The 7,184-nt window shown below is 38.4% G+C and overlaps 1 non-coding gene across 1 annotated transcript; it reads right to left on the reverse strand.

Moving 5' to 3' along the window:
- Positions 1-3,073: 3,073 nt before the first annotated feature.
- On the reverse strand, positions 3,074-3,181 carry LOC112746675 (small nucleolar RNA R71). Its single transcript, XR_003174546.1, has one exon. It is a non-coding gene; the product is annotated as a small nucleolar RNA R71 (small nucleolar RNA).
- Between the last annotated feature and the right edge of the window lie 4,003 nt (positions 3,182-7,184).

Consider the following 7,184-nt stretch of genomic DNA (forward strand, 5'->3'; position numbering starts at 1 on the left):
AATCCTATTCCAGCAGGATCGAGAACCGACAGATGAATAGCCGTGCCGTGACAGGATGCGTTGATCATTTTCACTGAGAGGATAAGATGAAACCATTGACAAGGGTGATGCCTCCAGACGATTAGCCATGCCGTGACAGGGCATTTGGATCATTTTCCCGAGAGAAGACCGAAAGTAGCCATTGACAATGGTGATGTATCACATAAAGCCAGCCATGGAAAGGAGTAAGATTGATTGGATGAAGATAGCAGGAAAGCAGAGGTTCAGAGGAACGAAAGCATCTCTATTCGCTTATCTGAAATTCTCACCAATGATTTACATAAGTATTTCTATCCCTATTTTATTAATTATTTTCGAAAACTCCATTACTATTTTATATCCGCCTGACTGAGATTTACAAGGTGACCATAGCTTGCTTCATACCAACAATCTCCGTGGGATTCGACTCTTACTCACGTAAGGTATTACTTGGACGACCCAGTGCACTTGCTGGTTAGTTGTGCGAAGTTGTGAACCAGGGTATTGGCATCATGTTTTTTTGGCGCCATTACCAGGGAAAGAAAGAGCGATGAATTTTACATAATTAAAGTGTAATCACAACTTCTGCGCACCAAGTTTTTGGCGCCGTTGCCAGGGATTGTTCGAGTTTGGACAACTGACGGTTCATCTTGTTGCTCAGATTAGGTAATTTTCTTTTTGTTTTGTTTTCAAAAATTTTTCAAAAAAATCTTTCAAAAATTTTTCTTTTGTTTTCGAAAAAAAAAATGTTTTCAAAAATAAATTATTCTATGGCTTCAAAATTTTTTTAAGAATGAATTCTAGTGTTTCATGAAGCATGTGAAGCCTGGCTGGCTGTAAAGCCATGTCTAAATTCATTTGGACTGAGGCTTGCAATTTGTTATCAAGAGCAAGCTAGTTGTTGCTAATCTACCTGCTGTTGTTCCTGATTTACATGCTGAAGCTTGGCTGGCCATTGGCCATGTCTAGTGTTTTAGACCGGAGCTTTCATTGAAAGCTTGGCTGGCTAGTGAGCCATGTCTAATTCCTGGACTGAAGCTTTAGACTAAGAATGCAAGATTCCTGGAATTTATGTTAAAAAATTTTGGAATCCTTATTTTTCTTTTTCATATAATTTTCAAAAAAATCCAAAAAAATTAGAAAATCAAAAAAATCAAAAATATTTTTGTGTTTCTTGTTTGAGTCTTGAGTCATATCATAAGTTTGGTGTCAATTGCATATGCATCTTGCATTTTTCGAAAATTCATGCATTCATAGTGTTCTTCATGATCTTCAAGTTGTTCTTGGTAAGTCTTCTTGTTTGATCTTGATGTTTTCTTGTTTTGCATCTTTAGTTGTTTTTCATGTGCATTTTTCGTTTGTTAGAGTCTAAACATGAAAGAATTCTAAGTTTGGTGTCTTGCATGTTTTCTTTGCATTAAAAATTTTTCAAAAATGTGTTCTTGATGTTCATCATGACATTCATAGTGTTCTTGGTGTTCATCTTGACATTCATATCATTCTTGCATACATTCATTATTTTGATCCATAACTTTCATGCATTGCATCATTTTTCATGTTTCTTTCTCTCATCATAAAAAAAAATTTCAAAAATAAAAAAAATATCTTTCCCTTTTTCTCTCATCAAATTCGAAAATTTGGATTGACTTTTTCAAAAAATTTTTAAAATCAAGTTGTTTCTTATGAGTCAAATCAAATTTTCAATTTGAAAATCTTATCTTGTTCAAAATCTTTTTCAAAAATCAAATCTTTTTCAAATTTCTTAGTTATTTTCGAAAATTCCAAAAATATTTTTCAAAAATCTTTTTCTTATTTTTATATCAAATTTTTGAAAATAACATAACCAATTAATGTTTTGATTCAAAAATTTCAAGTTTGTTACTTGCTTGTTAAGAAAGATTCAAACTTTAAGTTCTAGAATCATATCTTGTGATTTCTTGTGAATCAAGTCATTAATTGTGATTTAAAAAAAAATCAAATCTTTTTCAAAAAAAAAAAAACAAATTTCAATCACATCTTTTCAAAAATATCTTCTTATCTTATCTTTTTCAAAAATTTGATTTTCAAAATATCTTTTCTAACTTCCTAACTTCTTATCTTTTCAAAATTTGTTTCAACTAACTAACTAACTTTTTGTTTGTTTCTTATCTTTTTCAAAACTACCTAACTAACTCCCTCTCTCTCTCTAATTTTCGAAAATATCTTCCCCCTCTTTCAAAAATTTCTTTTTTATTATTTTAATTTTTATTTTCGAAAAAAAAAACTACTAACCTTTTTCAAAAACTATTTTCAAAAATCACTAACTCTTTTTCAAAAATTATTTTCGAAATTTTCCCTCTCTCATCTTATTCTATTTATTTATTCATCTACTAACATCTCTCCCTCAACTACCAAAAATCCGAACCCTCTCTCTCTCTTTCTGAGTTCAGATTTTTCTCTTATTCTTTTCTACTAACAATAAGGAACATCTTTACTGTGACATAGAGGATTCCTCTTCTTTTCTTTTTCTCTCCTCTTTCTTATGAGCAGGGACAGAGAAAAAAGCATTCTTGTTGAAGCTAATCCAGAACCTGAAAGGACTCTGAAGAGGAAATTAAGAGAAGCTAAATTACAACAATCCAGAGACAACTTGATTGAAAATTTCGAACAAGTAAAGGAGATGGCAGCCGAACCCAACAACAATGCAAGGAGAATGCTTGGTGACTTTACTGCACCAAATTCCAATTTACATGGAAGAAGCATCTCCATTCTTGCCATTGGAGCAAACAACTTTGAGCTGAAACCTCAATTAGTTTCTCTGATGCAGCAGAACTGCAAGTTTCATGGACTTCCATCTGAAGATCCTTTTCAGTTCTTAACTGAATTCTTGCAGATATGTGATACTGTTAAGACTAATGGAGTAGATCCTGAAGTCTACAGGCTCATGCTTTTCCCTTTTGCTGTAAGAGACAGAGCTAGAGTATGGTTGGACTCTCAACCTAAGGATAGCCTGAACTCTTGGGATAAGCTGGTCAAGGCTTTCCTAGCCAAGTTCTTTCCTCCTCAAAAGCTGAGCAAGCTTAGAGTGGATGTTCAAACCTTCAGACAGAAAGAAGGTGAATCCCTCTATGAAGCTTGGGAGAGATACAAAGGACTGACCAAAAAGTGTCCTTCTGATATGCTTTCAGAATGGACCATCCTGGATATATTCTATGATGGTCTGTCTGAGTTATCTAAGATGTCATTGGATACCTCTGCAGGTGGATCCATTCACTTAAAGAAAACGCCTGCAGAAGCTCAAGAACTCATTGACATGGTTGCAAATAACCAGTTCATGTACACTTCTGAAAGGAATCCTGTGAATAATGGGACGCCTATGAAGAAGGGAGTTCTTGAAATTGATACTCTGAATGCCATATTGGCTTAGAACAAAATATTGACTCAGCAAGTCAATATGATTTCCCAGAGTCTGAATGGAATGCAAGCTGCATCCAACAGTGCTCAAGAGGCATCTTCTGAAGAAGAAGCTTATGATCCTGAGAACCCTGCAATAGCAGAGGTGAATTACTTAGGTGAACCTTATGGAAACACCTATAACTCATCATGGAGAAATCATCCAAATTTCTCATGGAAGGATCAAAAGCCTCAACAAGGCTTTAATAATGGTGGAAGAAACAGGTTTAGCAATAGCAAGCCTTTTCCATCATCCACTCAGCAACAGACAGAGAATTCTGAGCAGAACCCATCTAGCTTAGCAAACTTAGTCTCTGATCTATCTAAGGCCACTATGAGTTTCATGAATGAAACAAGGTCTTCCATTAGAAATTTGGAAGCACAAGTGGGCCACCTGAGTAAAAGGATCACTGAAATCCCTCTTAGTACTCTCCCAAGCAATACAGAAGAGAATCCAAAAGGAGAGTGTAAGGCCATTGACGTAACCAAAATGGCCGAACCCAAAGAGGGAGAGGAGGACGTGAATCCCAAGGAGGAAGACCTCCTGGGACGCCCAGTGATCAATAAGGAGCTTCCCTCTGAGGAACCAAGGGACTCTGAGGCTCATTTAGAGACCATAGAGATTCCATTGAACCTCCTTATGCCATTCATGAGCTCTGATGAGTATTCATCTTTTGAAGAGGATGAGGATGTTACTGAAGAGCAAACTGCCAAGTTTCTTGGTGCAATCATGAAGCTGAATACCAAATTATTTGGTATTGAAATTTGGGAAGATGAACATCCCTTGTTCACCAATGAACTAAGTGATCTGGATCAACTGACATTGCCTCAGAAGAGACAGGATCCTGGAAAGTTCATAATACCTTGTACCATAGGCACCATGATCTTTAAGGCTATGTGTGACCTCGGTTCAGGAATAAACCTCATGCCACTCTCTGTAATAGAGAAACTGGGAATCTATGGGGTGCAAGCTGCTAAAATCTCATTAGAGATGGCAGACAATTCAAGAAAACAGGCTTATGGACAAGTAGAGGACGTGTTAGTAAAGGTTGAAGGCCTTTACATCCCTGATGACTTCATAGTCCTGGATACTGGAAAGGAAGAGGATGAATCCATCATCCTAGGAAGACCTTTCCTGGCCACAGCAAGAGCTGTGATTGATGTGGACAGAGGAGAATTGATCATTCAAGTAAATGAGGACAACCTTGTGTTTACAACTCAAGGATCTCTCTCTGCATCCATGGAGAGGAAGCATAAAAAGCTTCTCTCAAAGCAGAGTCAACCAAAGCCCCCACAGTCAAACTCTAAGTTTGGTGTTGGGAGGCTACAACCAAACTCTAAGTTTGGTGTTGAACTCCCATATACAAACTCTAAGTTTGGTGTTGGAGAGTCTCAACAATGCTCTGAACATTTATGAGGCTCCATGAGAGCCCACTGTCAAGCTATTGACATTAAAGAAGCGCTTGTTGGGAGGCAACCCAATTTTTATTTATCTAACAATATTTTTCTTATTTATATGTCTTTATAGGTTCATGATCATGTGGAGTCACAAAATGAATATAAAAATTGAAAACAGAATCAAAAACAGCAGAAGAAAAATCACACCCTGGAGAAGCATCTGCCTGGCGTTCAACGCCAGAACAGAGCATGGTTCTGGCGCTGAACGCCCAAAATGGGCAGCATCCTGGCGCTGAACGCCCAGAACAAGCATGGTTCTGGCGTTCAACGCCAGAAATGGCCAACAAATGGGCGTTGAACGCCCAGAGATGTGTGCAAGAGCATTTTACATGCCTAATGGGTGCAGGGATGTAAATCCTTGACACCTCCGGATCTGTGGACCCCACAGGATCATCTCAGGATCTGTGGACCCCACAGGATCCCCACCTACCTCCACTCACTTCTTCTCACCTCTCACCACTCTCTTTCACACAACCCCATAAACACTCTTCCCCAAAAACCCTTCACCAATCACCTCATAAACTCCACCTACCTTCAAAATTCAAAACCAATTTCCCACCCACACCCACCCTAAATGGCCGAACCTTAACCCCCCTCCCTCCCCTATATATAGCCCTTCATTCTTCCTCATTTTCACACAACACAACCCTCTCCTCTCTACTTGGCCGAAGCACACTTCACCCCTCTTCTCCATATTTTCTTCTTCTTCTTCTTCCTCTATTCTTTCTTTTATTGCTCGAGGGCGAGCAATATTCTAAGTTTGGTGTGGTAAAAGCATAAGCTTTTTGTTTTTTCATTACCATTGATGGCACCTAAGACCGGAGAATCCTCTAGAAAGGGGAAAGGGAAGACAAAAGCTTCCACCTCCGAGTCATAGGAGATGGAAAGGTTCATCTCCAAAGCCCATCAAGACCACTTCTATGATGTTGTGGCCAAGAAGAAGGTGATCCCTGAGGTCCCTTTCAAACTCAAAAGAAATGAGTATCCGGAGATCCGACATGAAATTCAAAGAAGAGGTTGGGAAGTTCTAACAAACCCCATCCAACAAGTCGGCATCCTAATGGTTCAAGAGTTCTATGCCAATGCATGGATCACCAAGAACCATGATCAAAGTAAGAACCCGGATCCAAAGAACTATGTTACAATGGTTCGGGGGAAATACTTAGATTTTAGTCCGGAAAATGTGAGGTTGGCGTTTAACTTGCCTATGATGCAAGGAGATGAACGCCCCTACACTAGAAGGGTAAACTTTAATCAAAGGTTGGACCAAGTCCTTATGGACATATGTGTGGAAGGAGCCCAATGGAAGATTGACTCCAAAGGCAAGTCGGTTCAACTAAGAAGATTGGACCTCAAGCCTGTGGCTAGAGGATGGTTGGAGTTCATTCAATGCTCAATCATTCCTACTAGCAACCGATCTGAAGTTACTGTGGATCGGGCCATCATGATTCATAGCATCATGATTGGAGAGGAAATAGAAGTTCATGAAGTCATCTCTAATGAACTCTACAAAATAGCCGAAAAGTCATCCCCCATGGCAAGGCTAGCTTTTCCTCATCTTATCTGCCATCTATGTTACTCAGCTGGAGCTTTCATAGAAGGAGACACTCCTATTAAGGAAGAGAAGCCCATCACTAAGAAAAAGATGGAGCAAGCAAGAGAGCCCATTCATGGAGCTCAAGAGGCGCAAGAAGCTCATCACCATGAGATCCCGGAGATGCCTCAAATGCAATTTCCTCCACAAACTATTGGGAGCAAATCAACACTTCCCTAGGAGAATTAAGTGCCAACATGGGACAATTAAGGGTGGAACATCAAGAGCACTCCATCATGCTCCATGAAATAAGAAAAGATCAAAAAGCAATGAGGGAGGAGCAACAAAGACAAGGAAGAGACATAGAAGAGCTCAAGGACATCATTGGTTCCTCAAGAAGGAAACGCCACCATCACTAAGGTGGATTCATTCCTTGCTCTTATTTCTTCTGTTTTTCGTTTTCTATGTTGTGTGCTTATCTATGTTTGTGTCTTCATTACATGATCATTAGTAATTAGTAACTTTGTCTTAAAGATATAAATGTCCTATGAATCCATCACCTCTCTTAAATGAAAAATGTTTTAATTCAAAAGAATAAGAAGTACATGAGTTTCGAATTTATCCTTGAACTTAGTTTAATTATATTGATGTGGTGACAATGCTTCTTGTTTTCTAAATGAATGCTTGAACAGTGCATATGTCTTTTGAAGTTGTTGTTTAAGAATGTTAAATATGTTGGCTC

This window comes from Arachis hypogaea, chromosome 14, assembly GCF_003086295.3.
Source record: "Arachis hypogaea cultivar Tifrunner chromosome 14, arahy.Tifrunner.gnm2.J5K5, whole genome shotgun sequence".
Lineage (NCBI taxonomy): Eukaryota > Viridiplantae > Streptophyta > Magnoliopsida > Fabales > Fabaceae > Arachis > Arachis hypogaea.